At 40.2% G+C, this 21,290-nt stretch overlaps 1 protein-coding gene and 1 long non-coding RNA gene across 6 annotated transcripts in view; one reads left to right on the top strand and one right to left on the bottom strand.

The window, feature by feature from the left end:
* LOC134482753 (uncharacterized) overlaps positions 1-4,648 on the top strand; it is a 62,288-nt gene extending 57,640 nt beyond the window's left edge. The window contains exon 2 of the long non-coding RNA XR_010059273.1: positions 4,529-4,648. This is a non-coding gene — a long non-coding RNA (uncharacterized LOC134482753). The remainder of the gene's footprint in view (positions 1-4,528) is intronic.
* Positions 1-21,290, bottom strand: part of Slc39a12 (solute carrier family 39 member 12) — an 86,672-nt gene that overhangs the window by 6,341 nt on the left and 59,041 nt on the right.

The following is a 21,290-nucleotide window of genomic DNA, read 5'->3' as shown; positions in this document are numbered from 1 at the left end:
GGAAATACAGGGACAAAGAGTGGAGCAGAGACTGAAGGAAAGGCCATCCAGAGACTGCCTCACCTGGGGATCCATCCTACATGCAGACACCAAATCCAGACACTATTGGGGATGCCAAGAAGTGCTTGCTGACAGGAACCTGATACAGCTGTCTCCTGAGAGCTCTGCCAGATCCTGACCAATACAGATGTGGTCGCTCAAAGACAGCCATTAGACTGATCACAGAGACCACAATGGAGGAGTTAGGGGAAGGATTGAAGGAGCTGAAGGGGCCTTATCTGACATCAATGGGAGAGGAGGTCCTTGGGCCTGTGAAGGCTCAATGCCCCAGTGTAGAGGAATGCTAGGGTGGTGAGGCAGAAGTCGGTGAGTGGGGAACACCCTTGTAGAAGCATGGTAAGGGGGCATGGAATAGGGGATTTACAGAAGGGAAACTAGGAAAGGCTGACTTGCTCAGCTTGCTTTCTTATAGAACCCTGGACTACCAGCCCAGAGATGGCATCACCCATAATGGGCCTGCCCACCTTTGATCACCAATTGAGAAAATGCCTTACAGCTGGATCTCATGGAGGCATTTCCTCAAGGGAGACTCCTTTCTCTGTGATAACTCCAGCTTGAGTTAAGTTGACACCCAAAACCAGCCAGCACCTGTGTTATGAGTGTTATACTCTTCCCTTCCTGTTTGTTTTTCACTCTAGGGAAAGAGGCTCATAAACCTACTTCAAAAAGCAACTCCCATAGTCTGTTTTCCTTTAGTTGAACTTCAGACATGGAAGTTTCATGGCCATAGCTCTACCAGCTAGCACAAATAGGGCCTTAACGCGCATCTCCAAGTCTACGAAGACAAACTAAAATGGCAGTACGCCAGAAAACTATGTATTGATATGAAAAAGGCATATAGATATGGTAAAAAATGTGGCTGACATACATTAAAAGAATGAAAAGAAAGAAAGGAAGGAAGGAAGGGAGGGAGAAAGGGAGAAAGAAAGAAAGAGAGAGAGAGAGAGAGAAAGAAATAAAGAAAGAAAGAAAGAAAGAAAGAAAGAAAGAAAGAAAGAAAGGGAGGGAGAAAGAAAGGAAGGAAGAAAGAAAGGCAAGACGAGCAGAGAGAGCATGAATATATTTAAGGGGTATGAAAATACCATGTGTAATATGACAGTGATAATTTCTTGTCTTAATGTATCTGTCAAAATCCATGAACACAGAAGACTCCTAGTAAATGCTAATATAAACTGTGCACTTCGAGTCACATTAACATGTCAATGGTCAATGTAGGTTCAAAGATTTTAAGAATTATGCCATTTCAGGATACTGATAGAGGAGTGAGTATATACATGTGGGGCTGGAGGCAGAGAGAACACTACATTCTCTCTGTGTTTTCTGGTATTTGTTTTAGGGGTGTTGTTTGGAGGGAGGGTTTGGTTTGTACTTGTTAGTAAGTATGGACAGGTGGGTGCATATGGAAGCTAGAGATAGATGACGATGTCTTTCCTCAACCACTCCCCGCCTTCATTAATTAATTAACTAATTGATTGATTTAATGCATGGGTGTGGTGTATTATGTGTGGTAATGCTCATGAATGTGTGTGTGTTTGTGTGTGTGTATTTGTGTGTGTGTGTGTGTGTGTGTGTGTGTGTGTGTGTGTGTAGCTATGGATCTTTATTAGCTCTTCACCTTATTACCTTGCAACAGAGTCTCTCCCTGAAAAGGAAGATGACATTTTCATTGAGGCTAGCTAGCCAGCAAGCTCTCAGGGATTACCGTCTAAGTCCTCAGTGTTAGAGATATAGGCCCATGCAGCTATAGTTAGCTTTTATGTGGATACCAGGGATTCTGACTCAGATGGTCATGTTTGCAGAGCAAGAGTTATCTCCCAAGCCCCTGCCCTCTTTATGTTTTGAGACAGAATCTTTTAGGAATCTGAATCTCATCGATTCTGCTAGGCTTGATGGCCAATGACCTTCAGGTCAATTTCCTGTCTGTATTCCCCTCTCAAACCCTACCCTATGCTAGGATTACAGGTTTGTGCACCATGTCCAGCCTTTTCTTTTGGATCTGGTGATTGAATCTCAGATCCTTATGCTTTTCATGAAGGTACTTTACCAACTGAGCCATCTCCCCAAACCCTGTTTTTGGTTTTCTGAGACAGCTTCTCATTGTGTACTTAAGGTTGACTTTGAACTGCCAATTCTCCTGCCTCAGTACAGCAGGGCTGAGATTACTGATATGTGCCACAATAACCTACTTTATATCAGCGGAGTTCAACCCGTGGGTCATGATCCCTTTGGGGGTTGAATATCAGATATCATGCATATCTAATATTTACATTATAATTAATAACAGTAGCAAAATTACAGTTATGAAGCAGTAACAAAAATAATTTTATGTTTGGTGGACACCACAATATGAGAGGCTGTATTAAAGGCTGTTGCAGTGATAACAAGGTTGAGAACCTATGATCTACATTCTATTATTAGTTTGATGTGATTCTAAAACTGAGAAATTTATAAGTAAAAAATCCATTTTTCAGTTAGCCTAGCCTCATTTCAAATGTTCAATAACCTATGTGATGCTTCCACTTGGGTAGTACAAGAAAGAAAGCTGCTTCTCTATGCCCAGTGAAAATGAAGGACACAATCTTACTTCTACAGGAGCTGTACGTGTCTAAAGGATATCAGTGCTGAGGAGCTCTGTGTGTGTGTGTGTGTGTGTGTGTGTGTGTGTGTGTGTGTGTGTGTGTCTTCTGTCCTAAAAAAAATCCATTCTGCTTCATGAATTTTTGAAGTAGAAAGAAGAAAAACATGTAGCCTATTCTGAGTTACTATGATGGGTGTATAAGTGAAAAGCTAGATTGTACTATTGTTAAATCATCTACTAATGTTCAGCCAAAGAAGAGTTGACTCAAGTATTTTACATAACATTTTACTTAGAGCAATAAGTGGATTTTTCTTTAAAAAGATGATAAGCACTCCTGTAAAAATTCACTAGAACATGTTCCTGTATTCTGACACATGGCAAAAAAATGAAGAAAAGTTATTTTCAACCATCCACTCACTCGTTTTGGAATAATACTCACATGACATTCAATTCAGTTTCATCTTGAGTTTTGAAGTATAACTATTTACTGACACCATGTTATTTTAATAAATGATAACCAAGACACCTGGAGTCCCTCCATTAAACAAGAAGATAGATGAATATGTTCCTTAGTGGTAGCCAAATCTTGCCTGGTTTTTACAAATATTACAATATGTTTAATCCTTCACATTTATGTACTATCTCCAAGAAAATTCACATAAAATCATGATCCGTAAGCCACACCTTGCCATGAATTGAAATTGGGAAAATTGTTCATACCAACGTATCCTTCTCTGTCTGAACAATTTAAAACCAAAGTAGACTAAAATGTGTATTAGCTAATCCAAGTCCTGATTTCTGTTTCTAGCCAGTTTGAAGAACATAAAGGTTTTATGTGATTGCTATGGAATCTTCTAGGCTTGTAAATGTATTTCTCATTTACTCACTTGTATTTACTATAACATTATATTATCTAAAACTAATTCCTTACAGGATATATCCTTTTGTTAAGAAAATAACTTATATAGTATCTATACCTTTTTAACTCCCAAAATATTAAATACAATTTGAGTTAGAACTTAATCTGACACTGTATGTAAAAAAAAAAAGAAAGAAAGAAACGAAAAAGGAAAAGAAAAACCTCAAAATTGATCAAAACCTAGATATTTGAGATTCAAAATTACAAAATTCTTTAAAAAACACAGAAGATTCATGAAAATTGACTTATAATTTTTTTCTAAGATATGAAACTCATAGGTAGGAAGAGAATAGTAGACAAAGTTAACATTATCAAAATTTGTCCTTATGCCCACTGAGCTCAACTTGGCTATGGCTCTCATCACTTCGGGGAAATAAAAGTGACATTTTCAGACAAGACATACTAAACAGACTGAGTAGGTTACACTTATATTTATATTTGTGTGGTGTGGTGTGTGTGTGTGTGTGTGTGTGTGTGTGCACGTGTGTGTATATGTTCATGTGTGTATCCTAAATAACAACAATAAAAGAAGAATCACACTCAAGGTTGATCTCTGGTCTCTTCATGCACATATGTATATACTTGAATACATGAACATACACATAGACACACCTACAAAGAAATAAAATAAAATGATGTTCAGTATACAATGAGCGCAAAAGCCTAAAAAGAAAGGATATGGTTCAATTTTATAGTCACGTGATGAGAATTGAAGCCTAGACATGTGTCTTTTTCATATCGTTCTCATCAAATTTTCTATCTTAAAATAGTTGTAACAGTAACTGTTAATGTAATAACATTACATAACTTGCTGAGCTGTGGTAATCATGAAACAGCCTAGATAATTACTGATAGTTTTTTTGTTGGCTGAGTTTAGTAATCAAGTCTTGCTTTTTTGGATTTTCCCATAGGTTTTAAAGACAGAGACTCTTAAGCTCAAAATCAAAGTATTTTGTCCTTTTCTTTCACAGGAAGAAAATTCCCTGGAAACTGAAAGATGCTAGAGGACACAATCTGGCTCTGATGTCACTACTGAGAGACACTTCTTTTTTCCTGAGTACAGTAACTAATAAATTCCTCCAAATAATGTCCTTCACTCTGGCTTTTCATCTTTTATTATTACCTAAGACATGCATTTAAAGGAAAAGCATTGATACTCTTAAAAAGGATGACCCATTGTAAAGGAACATCCAAAAATATGGGGGCAAGATTCAGAACACTGTGGTATGTTGATTGGTGGGATTGTGTGTAGGGAGTAGGACTGACACTTGGGCATATAGTCATTTCTTAGTATCCAGGAGATGTATATTCCAGGGATCCTCACCAATGCCAAATTTTGAAGATGCTCATGTCCCTTACATAAAATAATTCAATATTTTCATATAGTCAATATAATTCAATACTGTACATCAACTTTAGGTCATTCGTAAGACCTGAGAAGAAAATAACACAAAAATACTTGTTGTTCTGTGCTGTTTAGAGAAAAAAATGACAGGAGAAATTCTGATGTCCTGTGAAGATGGAATTCTTTCCTGTCTTCTCTGGTCTGTGGTTAACCAACTCCTTAATATTAAAGCTACAGCTACAAAGAACTAGCTGAATTCTCAACTGATTTGCCTTGGATTTTCAAGGAAATGGTACCTGAATTCTTCTTTCCATACTGCCACCTCAGTGAGTTTCAGATCTCCAACATCCACTTGTTCTATTAACACAGTGGACCCTGGGCAGTTGTCCAGTTCCCCCAATTCCAGGGACATCTCTAGTTACAACTGCAGTCAGAATCCCTTGAGGTTTCTACTCACTTGTTGCTATAGAAACTGACTACAGAATCTAAAACCTTAGGAAAAATGCCTGAAGGTCTGAGACTTTGCTTCAGCTCCAAAAATAAAACATCCCTGGCATAACCATGTATTTTTAAAAAATTAATTAACTTATGTATTATAGAATACACGATAGTCATTTAAAAACGAAGCTTCTCTACCCAAACTGCTGAAGACGTTACTTTGAGGGTTCATTTTTCCTTACATCTACATGATTTATTAAATTGAAAGATGCTGAGCCTGAGAAATCCTGTACACTTTCAATTCTGAGAATTTTCTCAGAAGGAATTTTAGTTTCTCAGACAGAAAAAGATGCATTTACAAAGCTGTCTCCATTCCCAATTACATCTAAACATAAGCTGGTACCAAAGGGATGGATTCATTTTCAATGGCTGCTATTAACAGATGACCACAAACTGAGTGCCTTGAGACAACAAAAACATGCTATCTTACAGTTCTGTACATCCTGGTCTTAGTATGAGTTTTGCCAGGTTAAAATTCTTGTGCTATCAGTGCTGGGCTCCATTCCTAAGCTTCAGGGGAAGAGTCAATTTTCTTCTCCTTTCTGTCTTCTAGACTAGAGAGTACCCACTCGCTGGCTCCTGGCCCTTTCCTCTGTCTTTAAATCTCACAATGCTATATAGCTCAGACCTTCATTTTATCATTTTAGCTTTCCCTCCCTAATCACAGTCTGGTCTAGGCTTTCTATTGTCAAGACTCATTCGCAAACACCTAAACCTTCGTGACATCTCCAAGTCCTTTTTGACCTTAGATAATATGGTCACAGAACCTTCTAGATTAGGGGGAGTTATATGTATATAACTTCGGTAGAATGTTGTATGTACAAAGATTATTTCTCATAAAATATTTGTAGCAAACAGGAGACTATGAATAAAACATCAAACTAAAAGATCTGGTTATAATTAAGGTTTGGAGCAAATATACTATGAAAACAGTAGGAAGGAATACTGAGGATGGAAATGTGTAGACAGAAATGGAAAGAATATGGAGTGCAGAAGGTAGTTTCGTGAAACTAAGGGTATATATATATATATATATATATATATATATATATATATATATATGAATGAAGAAGCCATATGGAAACTCATTACCTTATAAGCTAATTGAAAAATATTGGCAAAGTACTTTTTGAAAGGCATGCACGAATGGGTAGTACTGATCCCAGAAACCATGGTTTATTAAATAAAAATCCAAGTGCCAGATATGGAGCCCTACCCTAGGAGTAGTTGGCCAGGATGGTCCCAGAACTCCCTGTCCACAATAAATTGAATGGGTTATGGTTACTGTCATTAGTTGTCCACCAGAACTGAATGTTTAGAGCCTGATGCTGAACATATCACTTATTTTGGCTACAGAATAAAAGAAATCCTGGCTAGAACTGAACTGGAAGCTTGCTCCCTGGTGGCTAGCTTTTGTTGTGACAGAAGTTGCTATGTGGGCACCTGGGGAAGGAGAGTTAGTGATGGTCTTTCCCAACTTTAGCCCTCGCATGCTACAATATCAACTTGCACAGCAACAGATGCTTGCTAGTGTAATAATGTCATGATTGTTACAGGGGAAACCAACTGATTTCTAATTAGATCTGAGGCCTACTCCATAAGAGGGAGGGAGTTCATACCTAGTGCCAAAGACTTTATCACAAAGCCAGCCCATAGCTGGGAGGACATATAAGTACTAGAAGTGAACCTGTTACTATTGTTGGCTATTGTCAAATTGCCACTAAATATTTTCATTTATACCAAGGCTAGTGCTATCCTACACACTAATTTTTTAAAAACCAGTTTCCCTTTGCAGCAAACAGCATCTAATTCAAAGAGTCATGTCTGCTTAAGGTGCTGAGAACTAGTCACGGTTGAATGCTCATGATTAAATGGGACACCCATGTCCCTCCTCCATGTTTCAGGAAACATTAAGAAGAAAGGGTATAAATAATGGAAGAACTCCATGATAGAAATGAGGCATAAAATGCTAATTTATTGGCATGACATGCTGTGGCTCTCACAAACTCACAATAGCTGTGGATACCCACATACAGCACTCAGAAAACAAAGCCAGTAAACTGCTATCCACAGATGGGGGAAGGTCTTATGGGACCCCATACCACCCAAGGAACCGAATGACTATTCAAAATTTTTGAAGAGAGGAAACCATTGTCTTCAGGTTATAAGCTCCAATGAGTTACTCATCCTCCAGTAGACAACTTAATAACAATGCCTGCATGAGGGGTCCTGATTAAAAGTAATGGGTCATGAAGAGAAAATAAAACAGAAAGACATGAAAATGGGATGGAGACTGAGTGGAAGGACGGCAGTGCAGGCAGGAGAAAGATAAGAGAGTAAAAAGATGAGCATAACTATAGTATAATATATATATAAACATATGCAGACCCCGTGAGAGAGAGACCTCACCGCCTGGTCAGGTGGGCACTCCTGAGGCTGCAGAGCGGAAGAGACCACCAACACTGCCCACCCCTGCCCACATCCCTGGCCCAAGAGGAAACTGTATAAGGCCTCTGGGTTCCCATGGGGGAGGGCCCAGGAGCGGCAGGACCCCTGCACCTGAGACACCGCCAGAACCTGAAGGGATCTACCGGATAAACAGTTGTCTGCACCCAAATCCCGTGGGAGGGAGAGCTAAAGCTTCAGAGAGGCAGACACGCCTGGGAAACCAGAAGAGACTGCACTCTGCACACATTACTGATTCCAGAGGAAAACACCAAACGCCATCTGGAACCCTGGTGCACTGAAGCTCCCGGAAACTGCGGCGCAGATCTTCCTGGTTGTTGCCACCGCAGAGAGCTCGTGGGCAGCACCCTGTGAGTGAACTTGAGCCTCGGGACCACAGGTAAGACCAACTTTTCTGCTGCAAGTGACCTGCCTGGTGAACTCAAGACACAGGCCCACAGGAACAGCTGAAGACCTCTAGAGAGGAAAAACTACACGCCCAAAAGCAGAACACTCTGTCCCCATAACAGGCTGAAAGAAAACAGGAAAACAGGTCTACAGCACTCCTGACACACAGGCTTATAGGACAGTCTAGCCACTGTCAGAAATAGCAGAACAAAGTAACACTAGAGATAATCTGATGGCGAGAGGCAAGCACAGGAACCCAAGCATCAGAAACCAAGACTACATGGCACCATCGGAGCCCAATGCTCCCATCAAAACAAACATGGAATATCCAAACACACCAGAAAAGCAAGATCTAGTTTCAAAATCATATTTGATCATGATGCTGGAGGACTTCAAGAAAGACGTGAAGAACTCCCTTAGAGAAACACAGGAAAACACTAATAAACAAGTAGAAGCCTACAGAGAGGAATCGCAAAAATGCCTGAAAGAATTCCAGGAAAAATAAATAAACAAGTAGAAGCCCATAGAGAGGAGACACAAAAATCCCTGAAAGAATTCCAGGAAAACACAATCAAACAGTTGAAAGAATTAAAAATGGAAATAGAAGCAATCAAGAAAGAACACATGGAAACAACCCTGGATTTAGAAAACCAAAAGAAGAGACAAGGAGCTATAGATACAAGCTTCACCAACAGAATACAAGAGATGGAAGAGAGAATCTCAGGAGCAGAAGATTCCATAGAAATCATTGACTCAACTGTCAAAGATAATGTAAAGCGGAAAAAGGTACTGGTCCAAAACATACAGGAAATCCAGGACTCAATGAGAAGATCAAACCTAAGGATGATAGGTATAGAAGAGAGTGAAGACTCCCGGCTGAAAGGACCAGTAAATATCTTCAACAAAATCATAGAAGAAAACTTCCCTAACCTAAAAAAAGAGATACCCATAGGCATACAAGAAGCCTACAGAACTCCAGATAGATTGGACCAGAAAAGAAACACCTCCCGTCACGTAATAGTCAAAACACCAAACGCACAAAATAAAGAAAGAATATTAAAAGCAGTAAGGGAAAAAGGTCAAGTAACATATAAAGGCAGACCTATCAGAATCACACCAGACTTCTCGCCAGAAACTATGAAGGCCAGAAGATCCTGGACTGATGTCATACAGACCCTAAGAGAACACAAATGCCAGCCCAGGTTACTGTATCTTGCAAAACTCTCAATTAACATAGATGGAGAAACCAAGATATTCCATGACAAAACCAAATTTACACAATATCTTTCTACAAATCCAGCACTACAAAGGATAATAAATGGTAAAGCCCAACATAAGGAGGCAAGCTATACCCTAGAAGAAGCAAGAAACTAATCGTCTTGGCAACAAACCAAAGAGAAGAAAAGCACACAAACATAACCTCACATCCAAATATGAATATAACAGGAAGCAATAATCACTATTCCTTAATATCTCTCAACATCAATAGCCTCAACTCCCCAAGAGAAAGACATAGATTAACAAACTGGATATGCAACGAGGACCCTGCATTCTGCTGCCTATAGGAAACACACCTCAGAGACAAAGACAGACACTACCTCAGAGTGAAAGGCTGGAAAACAACTTTCCAAGAAAATGGTCAGAAGAAGCAAGCTGGAGTAGCCATTCTAATATCAAATAAAATCAATTTTCAACTAAAAGTCATCAAAAAAGATAAGGAAGGACACTTCATATTCATCAAAGGAAAAATCCACCAAGATGAACTCTCAATCCTAAATATCTATGCCCCAAATACAAGGGCACCTACATACGTAAAAGAAACCTTACTAAAGCTCAAAACACACATTGCACCTCACACAATAATAGTGGGAGATTTCAACACCCCACTCTCATCAATGGACAGATCATGGAAACAGAAATTAAACAGAGACGTAGACAGACTAAGAGAAGTCATGAGCCAAATGGACTTAACGGATATTTATAGAACATTCTATCCTAAAGTAAAAGGATATACCTTCTTCTCAGCTCCTCATGGTACTTTCTCCAAAATTGACCATATAATTGGTCAAAAAACGGGCCTCAACAGGTACAGAAAGATAGAAATAATCCCATGCGCGCTATCGGACTAGCATGGCCTAAAACTGGTCTTCAATAACAATAAGGGAAGAATGCCGACATACACGTGGAAATTGAACAATGCTCTACTCAATGATAATCTGGTCAAGGAAGAAATAAGGAAAGAAATTAAAAACTTTTTAGAATTTAATGAAAATGAAGGTACAACATACCCAAACTTATGGGACACAATGAAAGCTGTGCTAAGAGGAAAACTCATAGCGCTGAGTGCCTGCAGAAAGAAACAGGAAAGAGCATATGTCAGCAGCTTGACAGCACACCTAAAAGCTCTAGAACAAAAAGAAGCAAATACACCCAGGAGGAGTAGAAGGCAGGAAATAATCAAACTCAGAGCTGAAATCAACCGAGTAGAAACAAAAAGGACCATAGAAAGAATCAACAGAACCAAAAGCTGGTTCTTTGAGAAAATCAACAAGATAGATAAACCCTTAGCCAGACTAATGAGAGGACACAGAGAGTGTGTCCAAATTAACAAAATCAGAAATGAAAAGGGAGACATAACTACAGATTCAGAGGAAATTCAAAAAATCATCAGATCTTACTATAAAAACCTATATTCAACAAAACTTGAAAATCTGCAGGAAATGGACAATTTCCTAGACAGATACCAGGTACCGAAGTTAAATCAGGAACAGATAAACCAGTTAAACAACCCCATAACTCCTAAGGAAATAGAAGCAGTCATTAAAGGTCTCCCAACCAAAAAGAGCCCAGGTCCAGACGGGTTTAGTGCAGAATTCTATCAAACCTTCATAGAAGACCTCATACCAATATTATCCAAACTATTCCACAAAATTGAAACAGATGGATCACTCCTGAATTCCTTCTATGAAGCCACAATTACTCTTATACCTAAACCACACAAAGACCCAACAAAGAAAGAGAACTTCAGACCAATTTCCCTTATGAATATCGACGCAAAAATACTCAATAAAATTCTGGCAAACCGAATCCAAGAGCACATCAAAACAATCATCCACCATGATCAAGTAGGCTTCATCCCAGGCATGCAGGGATGGTTTAATATACGGAAAACCATCAACGTGATCCATTATATAAACAAACTGAAAGAACAAAACCACATGATCATTTCATTAGATGCTGAGAAAGCATTTGACAAAATTCAACACCCCTTCATGATAAAAGTCCTGGAAAGAATAGGAATTCAAGGCCCATACCTAAACATAGTAAAAGCCATATACAGCAAACCAGTTGCTAACATTAAACTAAATGGAGAGAAACTTGAAGCAATCCCACTAAAATCAGGGACTAGACAAGGCTGCCCACTCTCTCCCTACTTATTCAATATACTTCTTGAAGTTCTAGCCAGAGCAATCAGACAACAAAAGGAGGTCAAGGGGATACAGATCGGAAAAGAAGAAGTCAAAATATCACTATTTGCAGATGATATGATAGTATATTTAAGTGATCCCAAAAGTTCCACCAGAGAACTACTAAAGCTGATAAACAACTTCAGCAAAGTGGCTGGGTATAAAATTAACTCAAATAAATCAGTTGCCTTCCTCTATACAAAAGAGAAACAAGCCGAGAAAGAAATTAGGGAAACGACACCCTTCATAATAGACCCAAATAATATAAAGTACCTCGGTGTGACTTTAACCAAGCAAGTAAAAGATCTGTACAATAAGAACTTCAAGACACTGAAGAAGGAAATTGAAGAAGACCTCAGAAGATGGAAAGATCTCCCATGCTCATGGATTGGCAGGATTAATATAGTAAAAATGGCCATTTTACCAAAAGCAATCTACAGATTCAATGCAATCCCCATCAAAATACCAATCCAATTCTTCAAAGAGTTAGACAGAACAATTTGCAAATTCATCTGGAATAACAAAAAACCCACGATAGCTAAAGCTATCCTCAACAATAAAAGGACTTCAGGGGGAATCACTATCCCTGAACTCAAGCAGTATTACAGAGCAATAGTGATAAAAACTGCATGGTATTGGTACAGAGACAGACAGATAGACCAATGGAACAGAATTGAAGACCCAGAAATGAACCCACATACCTATGGTCACTTGATTTTTGACAAAGGAGCCAAAACCATCCAATGGAAAAAAGATAGCATTTTCAGCAAATGGTGCTGGTTCAACTGGAGGTCAACATGTAGAAGAATGCAGATCGATCCATGCTTATCACCCTGTACAAAGCTTAAGTCCAAGTGGATCAAGGACCTCCACATCAAACCAGACACACTCAAACTAATAGAAGAAAAAGTAGGGAAGCATCTGGAACACATGGGCACTGGAAAAAATTTCCTGAACAAAACACCAATGGCTTACGCTCTAAGATCAAGAATCGACAAATGGGATCTCATAAAACTGCAAAGCTTCTGTAAGGCAAAGGACACTGTGGTTAGGACAAAACGGCAACCAACAGATTGGGAAAAGATCTTTACCAATCCTACAACAGATAGAGGCTTTATATCCAAAATATAAAAAGAACTCAAGAAGTTAGACCGCAGGGAAACAAATAACCCTATTAAAAAATGGGGCTCAGAGCTAAACAAAGAATTCACAGCTGAGGAATGCCGAATGGCTGAGAAACACCTAAAGATATGTTCAACATCTTTAGTCATAAGGGAAATGCAAATCAAAACAACCCTGAGATTTCACCTCACACCAGTGAGAATGGCTAAGATCGAAAACTCAGGTGACAGCAGATGCTGGCGAGGATGCGGAGAAAGAGGAACACTCCTCCATTTTTGGTGGGGTTGCAGACTGGTACAACCATTCTGGAAATCAGTCTGGAGGATCCTCAGAAAATTGGACATTGAACTGCCTGAGGATCCAGCTATACCTCTCTTGGGCATATACCCAAAAGATGCCCCAACATATAAAAAAGACACGTGCTCCACTATGTTCATTGCAGCCTTATTTATAATAGCCAGAAGCTGGAAAGAACCCAGATGCCCTTCAACAGAGGAATGGATACAGAAAATGTGGTACATCTACACAATGGAATATTACTCAGCTATCAAAAACAACGACTTTATGAAATTCGTAGGCAAATGGTTGGGACTGGAAAACATCATCCTGAGTGAGCTAACCCAATCACAGAAAAACACACATGGTATGCACTCATTGATAAGTGGCTATTAGCCCAAATGCTTGAATTACCCTAGATGCCTAGAACAAATGAAACTCAAGACGGATGATCAAAACGTGAATGCTTCACTCCTTCTTTAAAAGGGGAACAAGAATACCCTTGGCAGGGAAGAGAGAGGCAAAGATTAAAACAGAGACTGAAGGAACACCCATTCAGAGCCTGCCCCACATGTGGCCCATACATATACAGCCACCCAATTAGACAAGATGGATGAAGCAAAGAAGTGCAGACCGACAGGAGCCGGATGTAGATCGCTCCTGAGAGACACAGCCAGAATACAGCAAATACAGAGGCGAATACCAGCAGCATACCACTGAACTGAGAATAGAACCCCCGTTGAAGGAATCAGAGAAAGAACTGGAAGAGCTTGAAGGGGCTCGAGACCCCATATGTACAACAATGCCAAGCAACCAGAGCTTCCAGGGACTAAGCCACTACCTAAAGACTATACATGGACTGACCCTGGACTCTGACCTCATAGGTAGCAATGAATATCCTAGTAAGAGCACCAGTGGAAGGGGAAGCCCTGGGTCCTGCTAAGACTGAACCCCCTGTGAAGTAGACTGTTGGGGGGAGGGCGGCAATGGGGAGAGGGTGGGGAGGGGAACACCCATAAGGAAGGGAGGGGGAGGGGGATGTTTGCCCGGAAACCGGGAAAGGGAATAATACTCAAAATGTATATAAGAAATACTCAAGTTAATAATAATAAAAAAAGAAAATATATATAAACATATAACATTGTCATATTATAACCATATATAAAATAGCAAATATATATGTATAAAGTTGTCAAATGCTATTTTGGTGGCTACTCTTGGTTGTCCACTTGACTACATTTGGAATTAGCTAAAACCCAAATGGCTGGGTACCCATTTGAGGGATTTTTTTAAAGATTGTTATTAAATCTTTGAAGTGGGAAGACACACTTCTATATAGCTCTTTTGAGGTGGGAAATACACCTTTAATCCAGATCTTTGATGTGGGAAGATCCATCTTTAATCTAGACCACATTTCCTTGTGGCAGCCTACATAAAGAACATGGGGGAAAGAAGCTTTTACTCCTTTCCTGCTAGCTTTTGTGGGCAAATCTATTCCTTCATTACCATTAGAGTCTTCTTCAGGCTTCAGTATATATATATATATATATATATATATATATATATATATATATATATATATATATATAGAGAGAGAGAGAGAGAGAGAATTATTCTGGACAGATATGATAGATTCATTCTATAAATTCTATTACTCTAGAGAATACTGACTAATATAGTTATATGTGTATAGAATATATGTATCATATATTATAGATGTGTATGAAATTATATATTATATATGAATTAAAACTTCCATATATATGCATATATATGAAACTCTTATATATTATATACATCTATTAAATCATCAAGAGACAATTTTTTAGTGATTTGTAGAACTTGAACAAGCAAGGTGAATGGACAATAGAGATTGCTGGTTATGGCAGACATTTCTGCTACATCCTTCTTCAAGTACTCTATCTGAGCGATACCACTTAGTTCTCAAAATGAGAGCGGAAGGTACAAATGAGAAAGGACAGCCCAGCGACAGTTAAGAAGACAATAGACACCAAGGCGAGGATCTTTTCTCAGATGGAGACGGTGGAAGTGTCATTCACCAGGAAGACACAGCAGCTGTGCTCTAGGTGGTACAGGTGTGGTTTCCCAGACCTTGCCCATGAAAACCCTAGTTCCTATTGCAGAAACCTTTGAAAATAAGGTCCTGAGAAGCCTACCAGATGCTTTTCTTTGGATATAACAAAAAAAAAAAAAAAACCTGCACTGACAACTTACAGAGAGGAAATGTTTGCTTTAGTTCACAGTTTGAAAGAGTTGAGCCTATGGACACTTGGATCTGTAATTCCCATGTTAAGGCAGAACATCATGGGGTGAGCAATGGATGGAGATTTTTCACCTCATGATGAAGAGAACACACATGTATACACACTGAAAGTGGGAAGGGGAACAAAGGGAAGGAGAGAGAAAGACAGAGAGACAGACAGACAGGCAGGCAGGCAAACAGGCAGACAGAAGGGAGATGGGGCCCATGAACACTTGAATCTGTAATTCTGTGCCCATGTTGAGGCAGAAAATCATGGGATGGGCAACATATAGAGATTTTTCACCTCATGATGAAGAGAACACACATGTGTACACATAGAAAGGGGGAAGGAGGGAGAAGGGAGGGAGAGAAAGACAGAGGAGACAGAGACAGACAGACAGGCAGGCAGACAGGAAGATAAACAAACAGATGGGGCCAAATATGTCTTCAAAGATACACCATTAGTGTCTGTGATGGCTATTCCTGGTTGTCAACTTGACTATATCTAGAATGAACTACAATCCAGAAACAGAGGGCACACCTGTGATCCAGATCTTGAGGCTGGAAGATACAGGCTTCTGACCTGGATCTTGACATGGAGACCTTGAGGCATATTGGCCATGAATAGCTTAGGCCCACACAAGATAGTACAGGCCTTTAACTTAGGGGAGTGAGGTAAGCAGATCTCTTGAGTTCAAGGTCAGCCCGGGACAAAGCAAGCTCCAGATCTATGCATGGTGGTGCACACCTTAATCTGGGCCACACCTTCTGCTGGAGACCCACATAAGGACATTGGAAGAAGGAAGATTCACTCTTCTTTGACTGCTTGCACCTACTTGCCAGCACATCTGTTGGAACCCACTTCTACAGAAGACCAGCTGAAACAATTGAGAAAGTACTAGATTCCTGGACCTCCCACTCGCAGCTGCCCGTTGTTGGGTTAACTGGACTGCAGACTGTAAGTCGTCCCAATAAATTACCTTAATATAGAAAGGTATTCCATAACATCTGTGACTCTAGAGAATTCTAAGACAGTGCTCTACTTCTAGAGCTGTGCTTCACCTCTTAACATTTCTAGTAACTCACAAATCATCCAACCAGCTGTGGGCTATGCATTTAATATATAAACCTGTCACTCATACGTCATTTTCAAACCACATCAGAAATCAGGCCATGAGTGTGAGAGCATTATGGTAGAATTAGTACCACTGTAAGAGATGAGAGATTGAAATTCTAAAATCCCTACTCATAGCTGGATCCCCACACAAGGACATAGCAAGACAACATCTGTCTGAAACCGAGAATGCTTTGACCGGGAACCCAGTTGGCCAAAACCTTGACCCTGGAATTCCCAGTCTGTACTACTGTGATAAGTACATTTCTGTTGCAAGGTCCACTTAGACTGTGGTGTTGTGTTTACAGCAGCCTAAACTGACAAAAGAAATATTTGAATATATGTGTAGCAAGTGACAGAAACCCAGACCCATGAAACAACATTGGCAGAACTAAGAGAAGAAGTAAGAAAACTCACACCACTGGTAATTTAGCATTAGACCAGTGGGAGAAATCAGGAATTAATTTGAAAATTTGACTCCTACGATTAATCAAGTTGACTTAACTGGTGCTCTCAGAACTGCATATCTAACAACTAACATAGATCAAAATAGATCGTGTGGTATACAGGTCTCAAGACATACCTGTGCATACCTGTGCACTAATATAAGAAAACATACCTGCTCTACAGTTCCACTTAATTAAATCAGCAACTGAAAGACGTTTAGATTTCAAGTATTACTCAGACAATATACTTCCATATTATGCACGCATCAGAAAAAAGAAAACAAAATACATGAGAAATTAGAAAACACTTCAAAGGAACATACTGAAAACACAGACTACAAGGGGGTCTGTGAGTGACGCTTTACAGGGAAATGTCTAGCTTTAAATGTTAATGTTAGAAAGGAAGCTTTGAACCTCATGACAGATATAACATTCTACCTCATAAAGTGAGGATAAAGAGAGAACGACATCCAAAGTATAAAGAAGGTAAGACTAGAAATCACAGCAGAAGCAGCAACAACAAATCACAAAGTCTTGACACCTCAACACGGCTAGTTTTCCACTTGTTATGCTTGTGCTTCCTGTTCCTAAAAACCTAGTTGGTACCAGACCAGAGACCTTGTTCCCAGAGACAGAGAGGCAGAGGACATAACAGATCCCAAGGAACTAGAAGCTATGACTATAATTTGAGAATCTGGGGAAATCCACTCGATGTTCAACCAACAAAGAAAGTTGCTATGGTGATGGGCACACTCATTGTTGATTACAATAAGAAGCCAGGGTAGCTGGGAACTGGGAGAGTCCCCAAAGTGTCCCTTGGGCAACCGAATCCAGCAGTAGTGAGCAGGCTATTAATGGGAACATGAAAGTTAATGACAAGGGCTCAGACCTCTCAGTGACAACTGGATTGTGCCTACCAGGAAGGAAATTCAATTTGGGCCATGGGCTATGTACAGGTAAGGAGAAACAAGTTTGTATTCTGGAATCTAAGAAGATAAATAGCAAATAGGACCTCAAGAGCAGCAATGGATTGGACATTTTCTAACTTTTTGTTAAGTCCTCATGGGCATTTTGCCTGGCTATTTCCAGAAAGAAACCTTGGGTAGATGGAACTTGAAATTAAAATGAGGGCACTCACACTTCTGAGTGACAGATGGGGAAATTGTTAATGGCTTTTACTTACGTCACTGTGTACTCTCCCATCCCCATCTCTTAGCCCACCAAGACCCTAGAAGATCAAGATTTAGTCTTGCACAGTTCCTTGCATTCCTTCCATTTGTCCTGGCATGTCCCTGATGTCATTGGGCACCCCAAGAAGACATCTCTGTCACCCAAGCACAAAACTGTGGAGAGAGAATGTCTATAGGAACATCTTTGGACAATGGGAGAAAGGGGCATAACTAACCCCTTTTAAAGCTGAGGGGAATAACTCCAATGGTGAAGTGCTTGGCATCTACGCCTAGAACCAAAGTTTCATCCCTAGCCCCCATATAAAAAGCCAGGTACAGCGGCGTGCACTTGTAATTCCAGAACCAGGAGGTAAAGGCAAATAGATCCTGGGGGCTTGCTAGCTAGACTTAGCCTAATCAGTGAGCCTCGACTCTGAGGGAGTGACCCTGCCACAAAATCAAGATGGGCTCTTTCTGAGGAATAACACCTGAGGTTGACCTCTGACCTCCAACACACGCACATGCACACGCACACGCACACGCACATGCACATATACACACGTGAGGCTGTGGGAATGTGTGTTTTCCTATGTCTTTGCTTTGAGGAAAATCCAGTTGGGACACTGATCTTCTTCCCGGTATATTGATTCCCCTGACCATACAGAGCTGGGGTGATTCCTCATGCCTTTTAGAAAGGATTCAAGACAACTTGGAGTTCATGGGTTTGGATAAGGCCACCCCACTTGGGAGAAGGAAGGCTGGCAGTTTTCCCTGGGGAAGACTTCCTTCCAACTTGACCTCATGGCTAATGGCCCCTTCTTGCCCACAGTTCTTCCTCTTTAGGAGTTTCACTTCTTTGAAACAAACAAACAGGCAGCACAGGCAGCTGGTCTTTTCACATTAACTCTCCTCAGGGCAAGCCCGATAAACATAGAGGATTAGCAAACTGCATTACCCAAGATGGTCCCTCTACCCTTCAGTTTCTTTCATTTATTTTCTTTGCTGTTTTACGGTCTCTGAACCATGTTTTCCTCTTTCTAAATGACAGACTGTTTTGTTTGGCACAGCCCCAGAGTACAGAAACAGTTAAAGTCGCCACTATGTGAAAGATCTGTATTTGTTTAGAATTTACTCTGAAGGCCGTGAGAGCAAGGGACCTGGATTTTAGAAGCAGCCCCAGGAAATTCACAGGATTTTCTTTCCTGTCTTCTTGCCAGGGTGCTGACTTTTTTTTTATTTTTTTATTTATTTATTTATTTATTTTTGTCCAATGGCAAGTTGCAGTAGGGTCAAAATTTATACTAGCTGGTCTCTCCTAGGGTATCAGCCCGCCTTGCTTTTTCTCTTATCCTTACAGGATACACAGCAGGTACAGTGATGGGGAAATGGTAACATTACTTAGGCTTCCAAATGACAAACGGGACAAATAATCTTCCTCATCTATTTTGGAAATATATATATATAATCTAGCAAAGAAAGGGGATCAACTCTGTACATACACATCGATCATACCTTGAAGAGCAATCCAATCTAGCTTAGAAAACAAAATAAACTTCAAAAAAATACCGTGACCTTCCGCAACTGCCCCAGAAGGGACCAAAGAGTCAAAAGCTGAAGCAGGCGGCTCAGCAGTGAACTTGAAGATGGACAAAGGCGTCTGAATGATGGGTAGCGCACCTCAATTAAAAGGAAGTGGTGGCGTGTTAGAAATCCCGATTCCTTACTTCAGAAGGACCATGGAGTATCAGTGACCTCAGGCTGGGAGGCAAAGCTTAGAGGTAGAATTTGATGTCCTTTTAGCTTCATTATCAAAATTAAGATGTTTTGTTAGCATGACGAGCAACATTTAGAAACATTCGTAAACATAATGTGTGCCTGGTGTTGACTTAATCCACTTGACTCCCCGTGATTAAGAAAAGCTGCCAGGGGGGGCTGGGGATTTAGCTCAGTGGTAGAGCACTTACCTAGGAAGCGCAAGGCCCTGGGTTCGGTCCCCAGCTCCGGAAAAAAAAAAAAAGAAAAGCTGCCAGGGATCAGGAGCTCCGGGTTCAAAAGCTGGCGCTCACCATGGGAACCGCTCTGAAACCTGCCCTCTTGGACACTCTGGTCCTCTGGCTGTTGAAGCTCCACTTCTTGTTCTCTTATTTTTTTTTCTCTTAGGGAACAACTCTTTGTACTTACTTCCTGGAGAGCAAATTACCGGGTACTGCATCACCATTAGTCAATCCCTAAGGATCTGCTCCACAAATCACCTTCAAGACTGTTTATTTTGCTTGATCTTCTCCAGGATACAGGGAATAACAGAATTTGCTTTTGTCCACACATTTCCGTTTTCTTTGCTGTCTTCTAACTCAGAAGAAGGGGTGATAATTTAGCTTTTACTCTGAGGACTTTTGCTTTTGTTTTGAGACAAGGCCTGTTGCTTAGGCTGACCTTAAACTCTTTATATAGCCGCGGATGAACTTTTAACTCCTGATCCTTCTGTCTCGATCTCCAAAGTGCTGGAATTACAAGTGCGGATCACCATACCAGGCTTATATACTGCAGGGGAATGAACTCTGGGCTCCGTGCATGTGAGCCAGGTAGGTATGTAACTCACTGAGGTATATCCCAGCCCCATCCTAAAACTGTTTAAAATTCAAAAAAGTCTAACAGAGGGTGACTTTAAAGAAAAATGGCCTATCCTGTGGAGAAGAGAGTCACAGGAAGGAAGGAAAGTAAGTAAGGAAAGAAAGAGAGAGAGAGAGAGAGAGAGAGAGAGAGAGAGAGAGAGAGAGAGAAAGCAACAAAGAAGAGACAGAACAGGTGGGTAAAATTTACCATGTTCTAATTTTCTTAATAAGATTATAGAGAATGAAAATCAATGAGCAGGTTTTCATTATTATTAGCAAGAATTTCCTTAAGAAATACATTGCGATTTAGATGCCAAATGGCTGTCATAACCTTCCTTATTTCACCAGAATGACAGGCCTTCCATATTCAAAAATGAACTATTTTGTAAGACCCGTGGTTGGTTGTCAATCTAAATGACAAATTTTGTTGACACTGTTGTGCTTAGGCAGAATGGCTGTTTGACAGAACTTCCATTTTCAGCTGCAAGTCTAGGATGTGTGCATAGACAGAGTGGAGTAGCATAGTTGGCTACAAGTCTAGGATGTGTGTATAGACACAGAGCTGGAG

The sequence above is a fragment of the Rattus norvegicus genome, chromosome 17 (genome assembly GCF_036323735.1).
Source record: "Rattus norvegicus strain BN/NHsdMcwi chromosome 17, GRCr8, whole genome shotgun sequence".
Classification (NCBI taxonomy): domain Eukaryota; kingdom Metazoa; phylum Chordata; class Mammalia; order Rodentia; family Muridae; genus Rattus; species Rattus norvegicus.
Note: the sequence above shows the minus strand (reverse complement) of the source record. Positions and strands in the feature narration are given on the sequence as shown.